Genomic DNA, 12,951 nt, shown 5'->3' with positions numbered 1-12,951 from the left:
GGTGGATCCACTGAGCTAAATTCCAGGCAACTCTTGTATTTTTTAAAACAATTTTGAATCTGCATTAATTTTTAAGTCCCTGAGGAGCATTATGTTCCCAAACATTATGTTCTACACTTTCATGCTCATATCACTTTCTGTAGTGCCAGACATCTCCTGGGATCCCAAGAAATGTTGTTTCTTTTTTTAAAAAATGGGTGATTACTCTGGGATGCTTATAAAATATCTTTTTCAGTTGAGTTACTCTTACCATTTATTTATCCCCAGTGGCTTAGGTTGAAATATTGGTTAAGAGAAAGATGCTAAGTCTTTGGAGAAGTCTTCCTAGTCTTTCCTTTCTGTAAAAGCAGAGATGAATATCGACTGGTCTTACTGGAATATTGAAAAGAAATGATGAAAAGAATTGGGATGACAAAGGGTTTTCTTAAAAATATGAAAAGCTAGGGAGATGATGGAATCATTCTCTGCAAGAAGGCCCCAGTACAAGGGGAGCTTACCCCAATGCTATTCTCTGCTCATCAACTACGGAGAGTGGCAGTCAACAGGATCCCTTTCTGCTGGTGGTGTCTACTGCAGACAGTAGGTACTTCTTTCCAAATACTCAAGACTGGCTGTATCCACATTTCCCCTTTTCTCAGCTTCTCAGCTTTATCTAGAACACTTCCAATGCCTTCCTACAAGGCACATTTGAACTCCCCTCTGCATTCCTCTAAGTAGAACCAGGGATAGGACCATGGACAGAGATTTAGCCTACCAAACACTGACTCAGCTGGAAAGTTGGGTCTCCTGCCAAGAATCCCTAGGAAGGGTCTTTAAATGAACAGATTCTTCTTTACTCAGGTGTCACCTTTCCCTTCACTCCCTTTGGAGTGACACAGTTTCTTTTGGAAATACGAGCTCCCTTCTCCAGCTCCATGTGCCTAAATCACATAAGGAATTCTCACTTTTGCAAAATGTGACTCTTAAAATGTTTAAACCTATTTGCATTATAAAATATTTCAAACAAATAGAAACAGGTTGAAAATAGTTTTAAAAACATCCATGTATGAAACAACAAATCTGAATCTTTGACTTATTGACTGTAGGATTTGTTTGTAAAAAAAAAAAATCTGACAGTACAGTTGAAGCCCCTTATCTGATCCTATTTCTTTATTTTTCTCTTTCCCTCTTTTTCCAAAAGTAACCATTACCTTGAAGTTCTATAAATCATTCCCATGCATGCTTTTATACTATTTATTATGTGTATATATTTATAAACAATATGTCACATTGCTGTGTGTTTGTAAAGTATAAAGAAATACTATGTATCATACTGCACATAACATTCTGCCATTTTTTTTTTTTTTTTTTTTGCTACCAGGGATGGAACTCTGGCCCTTGCACTTGCAGAGCAGGCGGCAAACCACTGAGCTAAATCTCTGGCCCCATTCTGACATTTTTATTAATCATTATATTTTAGATTTATTCATACTGTAACCCAAGGAATTAACTCATTCCTTATAACTGTTGTATATTGCTCCCTCATTTGAATATACAAAATTATGTATCCATTCTCTTACTTTAAAGATGAGTAGGTTATTTTTAGTTTGTTATTTGCTGTAATAAACAATGAAGCAGTTGACATTTAAATACCAGTCTCCTTTGCACATCATGTGAGAGTTTTTTCTAGGCCAGAGTTTCCCACCCTTTCATGATGGACATTTCAGACTGTCCAAGTCTTTGTTGTATGGTAGGATGCTAAACAACATCTCTCACCTGTACCCACTAGGTAGATACCTTAGCACCACTTCCTGCCCTGTGTGACACCAAAAGTGTCTTCAAACATAGAGTGTTTATCATTGCACTTGGCATCTTTGGATAGTATCAGAATTTCAAATATTTGTCAATTTAAAGGTATGAAATGGTGGCTTTTTATCATTTGATTTTGTTTTGCCTTAGTTTCTAGTGATATGGAACATTTCTTTGTATTTCTATTGGCTGTTAGTGTTTCTTGTCTCTGTGACTTGCCTATTGATATCCTTTGCTAATTTTCTTTTTAGTTATTTGGTTTCTTTTCATTGCTTTGCAGGCATTTGTAATTTTTGAATAATATTTTGATAGTTTTATATGTGGGAAAATATCTTCTCTCGGTCTAATCTTATCTTATAACTTGGTTGATGGTGTCTTTTATTTTAAAGTGGTAAAATCAGTATTTTTTGTTTTATGCTTTCTTGGTTTATTTAATAATTTTTTCCATCTCAAGGGTATAACATAATCTCTTATATTTTATTCTAGAAATATACAATTTTCCAGTTCACATTTAGGTATTTATTTTATTTTATGTTATTTTTCCCATTAAGTTTATTGGTACATTTTATGTATAAAATACAGTTACATTCATCATTGGGATCTTGTACCATTATATGAGTATCTTGTTTCTTATTTTTTCCCCATTCCCCCACCCTCCTTTCATCCCCCCACCCTTCCCTATTTGCAAAGACTTTGTTTCCATTTTTTTCCTTTTCTCATATTTCTTCTCCTCCCTTTTTTCCTTTCCCCTACCTCTCCCACATCCCCTGCTCCTATAGACCTTTTCTTATTATTATACAATATCAATTATACATTTGTAAATTACAATATTAAGATCTAGGAGACATTACCACAAATTTTACAGAATTTAAAAGGATATAGAAAGCATATTACAAAAATCATTTTTGAAATAAATTTGACAACTTCTAAGAAATGTCTTGGAAGATGAATTATTGAAACTAACTCTGGAGGAAACATAAAATTTGAATAGCACCTATTAAAGAAAGTATATTCCTAGCTTGAAAACCTACCTATATGACAACAGCAGGCACATATACATTTTAACTGATAAATTATATCAAACAATTAAAGCAGAAAAAAGAAGGAACACTTCTCCCCTCATTTTAGGAACTCAACATTGTGTTAATCCTAAAACTGGATAAAGATAATAGAAGAAAAAAGTATGAACATAGATAGAAATTTGTTTAACAAAATAAACTATTAGAAGTCAGATCTGGCAGTATGTAGAAAGTGGTTTTGTTATAGGGATGGCAGGGTTGGTTCAGCATTGGAAGATCCACCCCCAAAGTCATCATTTAAACAGAGGAAAGAAAAAAGCCATATGATCCTGTCAGTAGTTGGAGAAAAAGTATTGGACTAAATTCTACAGCTGTTCATGGTAAAAGCTATCAGGAGACTAGAAGTAGAACAGAACCTTCTCAACAGATTAAAGACATGTACTCCATACTTCCAGTGAGAATGCCTTATATGAATGGAGAAGATACAATGCTTTCTCCTTAAGGTGGGGAACAAGGGCAGATATGCTTACTCTTTATCTGTCCATTAAGCTTTGAAACCTAGGCCCAACCAAAATAGTCTGGCAATAAAATGACACAACTAGGATAGGACTGGCAAGGTAGAAGTAAAATCTTTATATGTAGATGAAATGATCATCTACAGAGAAAATACTAAGAAATCTCTAGGAGACCCTAGAACTTGTACTTGAATTTAGCAGGATTAGAAAACACAAGGTATATATAAAAATTCAGGTCTGTGTATACTTGCTATAAATGAAGAACTGGATATTGAAATTTAAAAGTTATGTAGGAGTACAAAGGACCTAGAAAAGTAAAAAAAAAAAAGACAAAAACAGTGTTGGAAGACATTTAGTACATAATTTTAAGACTTCTTCTAAAGCTACAGTAATCAAGGCAGTGTTGGCGTAAGGAAAGACATACAGATCATTGGAATAAAACAGAGAATCTAGAAATAGAACCACACATATATGGTCCACTGAGTTTTGAAAGATTATTTAACATTAGCATTTTATAGAATATAAACTCAATTCAAGAGCCAAGGAAGAGATGTTTTCAGCAAATGGCACTACAATACCTGGTATCCATATATAAAAAATTAACCTCAACCCTTTATTTCCATACAGGAAAATAACTTGAAGGGATCTATGAACCTAAATATGAAAGCCTAAAAGTATAAAACTTTAAGAAGAAATTATAAGGAAAAATGTTTATGAATTCAGGGTAGGGAAGAACTACCTAGGATATAAAAAACATGATGTATAAAAGAAAAAAACTGATAAATGAGATTCCATCAAAATTTAGAACTTCAAATGACATCATTAAAATGAAAAGTAGTCCTTAAACAGACCATATTTACAATGCATATAACCTATGACCAGAATATATAAGGAACTCTTAGAGCTCATTAATAGACAACCCAATTAAAAAGTAGACATAAGAAGATGATAAATAGCCAGGATAGCACAAGGAAAGGTGTGCAACTCTAGAATCAGAAAAATACTAATCAGTACAATAATAAGATTGAATTATACACTCATTAGGGAGATGAAGTTAAAAGTTTTAAAAGCCTTGTCATGACTTTTTCTTTCTGTTGGATTCTCCCCCTTTGCATTTAATTTGTCATGCCCAATGAATTCATTCTGCTGGGTTTCCTGGGGTTGTGATCCTCATTGTCTTTTCCTAGGGTATTGTCTAAAATTTTTTGGAGTGCCGGTTTGGTATTCATGAAGTTTCTGAGGTGCTCTTTATCATGAAAGCATCTTATTTCTCCATTAATTTTGAAAGATAGTTTTGCGGGGTACATCAATCTGGGTTGGAGGTTGTTTTCCTTTAGGGCTTGAAATACATCACTTCAAACTCTTCTTGCCTTGAGGGTTTGTGTTGAGAAGTCTGCTGTGATTCTGATGGGCTTCCCTTTGTATGTGATTTGTTTCTTTTCTCTCACTGCTTGTAGAATTTTGTTCTTCTGTTGGATTTCTGGAATCCTAACTATTATATGCCTATGTGTAGATTTTTTTTGATCAAGACTATTTGGAGTCCTATATGCCTCACTTATCTGTATGTCAAGTTCTTTTCCCCTCCTTGGGAAGTTTTCTGCCATCACTTCTGTGAACAGTTTTTTTATGTCATGTGCACTCTCTTCCGTTTCTTCATTGACTCCAATCAATCTTATGTTATTCTTCTTTGCATCATCTAGCAGCTGCTGGATCGATTTCTCATGTTCCCTTACAATTTTAAAGCAATTTTTCTTTTCCTGGTCACTAATTGCAATCTTATCTTCTATATGTGAAATTCTATCCTCACATTGGTGCATTCTGCTGTGCAGACGTTTGATGGAGTTTTTAATCTTCTGGAAATCTGTTTGCATCTGTTTTATGGATTCCATTTGTTTCCTATATTGGGATTCCATCATGTTCCTCAGCCCCTCTATTGTTTTATCTGTGTCCTCTCTAGATTTATTAATCATGTCTTGCACCATGAGCAGAATCTTTGCTGTTATCTGAGTAATTATTTCTGATTTTATTTTTCCCAGGTCCTCTTTTGTTGCCAGCTCAGAGAGTCCAGGTGGTTGAGTATCAGATTGTTCCATCTCGTTTCCCTTTGGGGTTGCTATAGGTGATCCAGAAGTCTGTTTTTGAGGCTTGTTTACATGTCTTCCACAGGGTGTGGGGGGGACTGCTTCTGGTGTCTGCATGGCTCACCTTCTCTGCCCTAGGAGTGTGGGATGGTGTGGGGGAGCTTCCTTCTGGGTGCTGGGCCCAGCTCAGCTTCTCTGCCCTAGGAGCGTGGGATGGCGGTGGGGGAGCTTCCTTCCGGGTGCTGGGCACATTTAGGTATTTAAACTTAAGCTTATTGCTACGTGAATATATAATATGTATAATTACTTTAGCATACATTCATCAAATAGTTCATCTTTTCACTCCTGCTTTGTAATGCTCTCTCTGGTTTCAATTTTAATATTTGGCAGACCAGTCCCCTGACTTATTCTTGTTCAATATTGACTTGTCTATTATGATTGATTATCTGAACAGATATTTTCTCTTTCTCCTTTCTAACTGAAGCTCAACTGTTTTCAAGTATCCATGGACCCTACTTCATGATGTGTAGTCTAAGCCTGGCATGAGAGTAATTCCATTCCATTGAGCTTGGTTTGGGTATAGGCATTTGCTGGATCTCTTGCTGATGAGTGCTAGGTGGAACTGTGTTAGAGAGGGTAAAAAGAGGTGGGTAAGTTTTCCTCCCACTTAAAAAGTACATAGGAAAAGCCTTGGCCTTCCTATCTTCATACAAAGTGAGAGGAAAATGTGATATCTGATACTGTGGCAGCCTTCTTACCACTCTGAAGGCACAAGCTGGACACCGCCACATTGAGAATGGCTAAATGGAAATGGGAAAAGATACACGTCCCTAGGGTATCACTGTGTGGCTAAAGCAACTGATATTGATTCTCCTGTAATCCAAAATAATAAAGCTCTTATTGTTCAAGCCACATTAGGTTGTACATTCTGTTACTTGTACCCAACATGTCCTCAGCTATCATGAAATATTTAGCCCTTATATTCTACATGACTTTTGTGATAATTGTGTCATTGTTCTGTGTCCCCAATTACGTTGTTTTTGTGTGTGTTTTGTTTTGTTTTGGGGGCTGGGGATTGAACCTCAGGGCTTCACACTGAGCGAGATACTTTGCATTTAAAAATTTTTTTGTTTTGAAGGCTTCCGGGTTAGCATGCCACAGTTCCCAGTGCAAAGAAGCCTCCTGGGTCAACATGCCACAGCTCCCAGTGCAGAGTAGGAGGCTTCTAGACCAACCTACCACCACTCCCAGCACAGAGGAGTTAAGCCACGCTGGCACCAGCAGCACCCCCCTGTCTCGTCAAAATGAGAAGACATGTAAACAAGCCTCAGAACCAGACTTCCACATCACCTACAGCAACCCCAAAGGGAAATGGGATGGAATATTCTGATACTCAACAACCCGGACTCCCTGCACTAGCAACAAAAGAGGACCTGGAAAAAATGAAATCAGAAATAATTTCTCACATAAGAGGAGAGATTGTGCCCACAGTGCAAGACATGATTAATTAATCTAGAGAGGACACAGATAAAAAAATAGAGGAGCTAAAGAACATGATGGAATCCCAACATAGGAAACAAATGGAATCCATAAAACAGATGCAAACAGATTTCCAGGAGATTAAAAACTCCATTGAAAGTCTATGCACCAGAATGAGCCAATGTGAGGACAGAATTCCAGATATAGAAGATAAGATTGCAGTTAGTGACCAGGAAAAGAAAAATGTCTTTAAAGTAGTAAGGGACCACGAAAAATCAATTGAGCAGCTGCTAGATGATGCAAAGAAGAATAACCTAAGACTGATTGGAGTCAATGAAGAAACAGGAGAGAGTATGGATGACATAAAAAAATTGTTCACAGAAGTGATGGCAGAAAACTTCCCAAGGAGGGGAAAAGAACTTGACATACAGATAAGTGAGGCATATAGGACTCCAACTAGCCTTGATTAAAAAAATGTACACATAGGCATATAATTGTTAAGATTCCAGAAACCCAGCAGAAGAACAAAGTTCTATAAGCAGTTAGAGAAAAGAAACAAATCACATACAAAGGGAAGCCCATCAGAATCACAGCAGACTTCTCAATGCAAACCCTCAAGGCAAGAAGAGTTTGAAGTGATGTATTTCAAGCCCTAAAGGAAAACAGCCCCCAACCCAGATTGATGTACCCTGCAAAACTATCTTTCAAAATTGATGGAGAAATAAGATACTTTCATGACAAAGAGCATCTTAGGAACTTCATGAATACCAAACCAACACTCCAAAAAAATTTAGACAAAATCCTAAGAAAAGACAACAAGGATCACAACCCAAGGAAGCCCAGCAGAGTGAATCTACTGGGCATGACAAGAAATTAAAAGCAAAGGGGGAGAATCCAAATAAAAGAAAAAGTCATCTGAAAGATAAGTCAATATGTATCAGTTATATCTATCAATGTTAATGGTCTCAACTCACCAATCAAAAGAAATGGACTGGAAGAATGAGTCAAGGAGGAAGATCCAACAATATGCTGCCTATAAGAAACACACTTAATACAAAAACAAACTCATAGACTGAAAGTTAAAGGTTGGAAAACAATACTCCTTGCGATAGGAACCCCCTAAAAAAGCAGGAGTGGCTATCCTCTTTGCAGACCAAGTGAATTTCAAACCCACATTGATTAAGAGAGACAAAGAAGGACACTACATCCTTGTAAAGGGAACAATCCAAGAGGAAGAGATGACAATCATAAATATCTATGCACCAAACACTAGTGCGCCCAACTATATAAAACAAATACGGACATGAAAAGTCATATATGCACTAATATACTAGTAGTAGGGGACCTCAATACACCACTGTCACAAATAGATCAACTAGACAAAAAACAAGCAATGAAATACTAGAACTCAATCGAACTCTTGAACAAGTGAACTTAACAGATGTTTACAGAGTATTCCACCCCACAAAATAAGAATACACATTCTGTTCCGCTGCACACTGGTCATTCTCCAAAATAGACCACATACTCACTCATAGAACATATTTAGGTAAGTGCAAAGGAATTGAAGTTATCCCCTGTTGTTATCAGACCATAGTGCAATGAAATTGCAGATTAATAGCAAAAGAAACCACAAAAATTTCATAAGCACATGGAAATTGAACAACATACTTCTGAATAACCAATGGGTCACAGAGGAAATTAAAGAAATCAGACAGTTCCTTTAATTAAATGACAATGACAATACAACATATCAGAATCTATAGGACACAATGAAAGCAGTCTTATCAGGGAAATTCATAGCACTGATTACTCATATTAGGAAAACAGAGCGAGCCCAATTAAACAACCCGATGCTGAACCTCAAGCTTCTAGAAAAAAAAGAGCAGGACCAACCCAAAACCCATAGAAAGGAGGAAATTATAAAGATCAGAGCAGAAAGCAAGGCAATGGAGACTAAGAGAACAATACAAAAAATCAATGAAGCCAAGAGTTGGTTCTTTGAAAGAATAAACAAAATTGACAAACCCTTAGCCAGCCTTATCAGAAAGAAGAAAGAAAAGGCCCAAATCCATGCAATTAGGAATGAAAACGGTGAAATTACAATGGACCCAGCAGAAATCCAGAGGATTGTCAATATCTACTTTGAGAACCTATATGCCAATAAGACGGAAAACACAGAAGAAATGGTCAGATTCCTAGACATGTATGAACTACCAAAGTTGAACAAAGAGGACCTAAAAATTCTAAACAACCCAACATCAACCAATGAAATTGAAAACATAATTAAAAACTCACCAACTAAGAAAAGCCCGGGTAATGATGGCTTCACTGCTGAACTCTACAAGACATTTAGAGAGGAACTACTGCCACTACTGTTTAAACTCTTCAAAGAAATTGAAAGGGAAGCAATACTCTCAAATTCATTCCTGGGAGCAATCATCACCTTGATCCCCAAAGCACAGAAAGACCCAACCAAAAAAGAGAACTATAAGCCAATCTGACTAATGAACATAGGTATAAAACTCCTTTATAAGATACTGGCAAATAGAGTGCAGAAGATCATCAAGAAGATCATACACTCTGACCAAGTGGGATTCATCCCAGGGATGCAGGGATGGTTCAACATATGCAAATCAATCAGTGTAATACACTGTATCAATAGAGCCAAGGACAAGAACCATATGATTATCTCAATAGATGCAGAAAAACCTTTTGACAAAATCCAACATGGATTTATGATAAAAACCCTACAAAAAATTGGAATAGACAGTCCTCTACCTCAATCTGGTAAAAGCCATCTATGAAAAAGGCAATATCATACTAAATGGTCAAAAACTGAAATCCTTCACACTAAAATCAGGAACAAGACAAGGGTGTCCACTATCACCACTCCTGTTCAATATAGTTCTGGAAACATTAGCCATGGCAATTAGACAAGAGCAAGAAATAAAAGAATAAAGATAGGAAATGAAGAAGTCAAATTGTCATTATTTGCAGACGACGTGATGCTCTATATTGAAGACCCCGAGAACTCCACCAAAAGTCTTCTAGACTTAATAACTAGATTCAGTAAAGTAGCTGAATACAAGGTCAACACACGAAAATCAATATCTTTCCTCTACATGAACAACAGACTTACTGAGAGAGAAATAGGGCAAACGATTCCTTTCACAATAGCATCCAAAAAACTAAAATGCCTAGGAATCAACCTAACGAAAGAAATCAAAGACCTCTTCTCTGAAAACTGTAGCGCTTTGAAAAGAGAGATTGAAGATGATATCAGAAAATGGAAAGACGTCCCTTGCTCCTGGGTAGGAAGGATCAACATAGTGAAAATGGCCATACTTCCAAAACTGCCATATAGATTCAATGCAATCCCAATTGAAATTCTAGCAGCATACTTCATGGACCTTGAGAAAACAATCCAAAAATTCATTTGGAACAAGAAGAGACCTAGAATAGCAAAAGCAATTCTAGGTAACAGAGACATGGCAGGGAGTATTATAACCCCCAACTTGAAACTCTACTACAAAGCTACTGTGATAAAAACAGCATGGTACTGCCAAAGAAACAGACCTGAGGACCAGTGGAACAGATTAGAAGATACAGAAATAACGCCAGACACACTCAGCCATGTCATCTTCAACAAAGGAGCCAGCCACCTTCACAGGAGGAAAGATAGCTTCTTTAATAAATGGTGGTGGAAAAATTGGCTTCCAAGTTGCCAAAGATTAAAACTAGACCTATATCTCTCACCATGCACTAAACTAAAATCGAAATGGATTAAAGATCTAAATATTAAAACAGAAATGCTGAACCAGCTGAAACAGAGGTTAGGTTGAACTCTTGAAGACTTTGGTGTAGGAAAAGACTTTATGAACAAAACCTCAGTTGCCCATGAACTAGCACAATCAACAAGTGGGATCTCTTCTTACTAAAAAGCTTCTGCACAGCAAGAGAAACCACCAGCAGTGTGAAGACACAACCCACAATGTGGGAAAAAAATCTTCATCAGCAGTCCCTCAGACAAAGGTCTACTATCTCGAATCTATAAAGAAATTAAAAAAATCAGATTTCCCAAATTGAAAGACCCAATCCAAAAATGGGCATCTGAAATGAACAGACATTTCTCAGACACAGAAGTAGAAATAGCAAAGAAACATATGAAAAAATGGTCAACATCACTGGTCATTCAAGACATGGAAAAGAAAACAACATTGAGATTCCACCTCACCCCAGAAAGAATGTCTGCTATCATGAAATCTACCAATAACAAATGCTGGCGGGGCTGTGGGCAAAGAGGAACCCTGCTCCACTGCTGGTGGGAGTGTAGACTGGTGCAAGCACTGTGGAAATCAGTATGGAGATACCTCAAAGAACTAGGACTGGAAGTCCCATTTACCCCGCTATTCCCCTGCTGGGTATCTTCCCCAAAGAATTAAAAGTATCATACCACAGTGATATATATGCACCCCTGTTCATAGCAGCACAGTTTGTAATAGCTAAAACTTGGAAGCAGCCCAAATGTCCATCAACTGGAGACTGGATAAAGAAAATGTGGTTTTGTAATAAAATGGAGTACTACTCAGCCATAAAAAATGAGAAATTAGAGACGTTTATTGCTAAATGGATGCACATTGAGGCGATAAAAAGGACACACATGTATAAATACTGAATAGTTCTCTACAGTGTTTGAGACTGAAAGCGTAAATAAGGACTAAAAGGTCTAATAGATAATGTGAAATAGGAAGAAAAGGGGCAAAGGGGAAGGGGAAATGGGAGGGGTAGGGGAAAGGAAAGAAGGGAATGGAATTAATATGAGAAAATGAAAAAAAGGAAAGAAAGTAAATAGGGAGGGATGGAGGGGTTGAAGGGAGGGCAGGGGAAGGGAGGAAAAATAAGAGCCATGAGAGCATATAAAGGTGCAAATTTTCAATGATGCATGTCATTATATTGTATACCTAAAATGTAGCAGTAAAAGGACACACAGTTAAAAAAAATTTTATTTTGACATAGGATCTTGCTGAGCTGCCCAGGCTAGCCTCAAATTTGCAATCCTCTTGCCTCAACCTCCCAAATAGCTGGGATTACAGGTGTGTGCTACCATGCCCAGTTTAGGTTAGGACTTTTAAAATTGAATTTATATTGAAAGAAAATGTTAACTTTGCAGAACTGACATCTCATGATAATGATTATTCCAATAGATGACTACGGTATATATATATATTATATATATTTATATATATATAATATATATAGATGTGTGTGTGTGTGTTTTCAAATCTTTAATATTTCCATAGAAATATTTATACATAAAATCTACATTTTATTCATACATAGAAACCTTCATCTTATTTTATATTTGTTCCTAGACACTGTATTGTTTATTGCTATTAGGTATAATATTTTTAATTTGTTATTAAATATTATATATGAGACATACTGAGATATAAGATTGAAATGGAATTTTGTATGTTAATCTTATACCCACGCACCTTGCTATGTTGTCTGTCTAGTTCTAATACTGTTTTTGTAGAGACTTTTATTTTCTTCATAGACAATTATATTATCCAAGTAAGGAGAGTTAATTGTCTCTTGTTTCCTACTGGGCTAGTGGAATAGATGCAGCTCTGGAAGCCTGTGATTGTTTGATCCAATTTTCTTTCATGTGCCTTTTCTTCTTGCCTTATCATTCCCTCAAGCAAGGCCCATCACCAGGCGGTGGCAGCTTTTCTACCTTCTTTAACAAGGCAGTCTATGCGCATGGGGTGGGAGTTCTTAGTCTAGCCTGTGGTCCCAGCACTGACCTGGCATGCCACCTGCTCTCCTCACCCTGGCAGGTCATTTTGAATCTCCCCTACCCCTTAGAAGTCCTGTTCTAGCATCCTCTGCCTCCTTTCAGCCCTAGGGCCCTATGGGACCCTGTCTTCAGCCTCATTTGTTGCTTTGTATTTCTGGTCCATAGAAAAATTTGTGTACTGAGCCAAGTGTGCCTATGAGTTTTTCTCTCTTATATGTTAGTATCTACTATGGTTTGGATATGGTTTGCTCTTATGTTGAAATGTA

General features: G+C 36.9%; 1 long non-coding RNA gene across 1 annotated transcript in view; it reads left to right on the top strand.

The window, feature by feature from the left end:
- Positions 1-12,162, top strand: part of LOC147829603 (uncharacterized) — a 96,125-nt gene extending 83,963 nt beyond the window's left edge. The window contains exon 5 of the long non-coding RNA XR_015448624.1: positions 6,542-12,162. This is a non-coding gene — a long non-coding RNA (uncharacterized LOC147829603). The remainder of the gene's footprint in view (positions 1-6,541) is intronic.
- The last annotated feature ends 789 nt before the right edge of the window (positions 12,163-12,951 follow it).

This window comes from Heterocephalus glaber, unplaced genomic scaffold (genome assembly GCF_053883595.1).
Source record: "Heterocephalus glaber isolate CG9 unplaced genomic scaffold, H.glaber_assembly_v1.0 deba00000546, whole genome shotgun sequence".
Lineage (NCBI taxonomy): Eukaryota > Metazoa > Chordata > Mammalia > Rodentia > Bathyergidae > Heterocephalus > Heterocephalus glaber.
The sequence above is the reverse complement of the archived record's forward strand: the minus strand, read 5'-3'. Positions and strand labels throughout refer to the sequence as shown.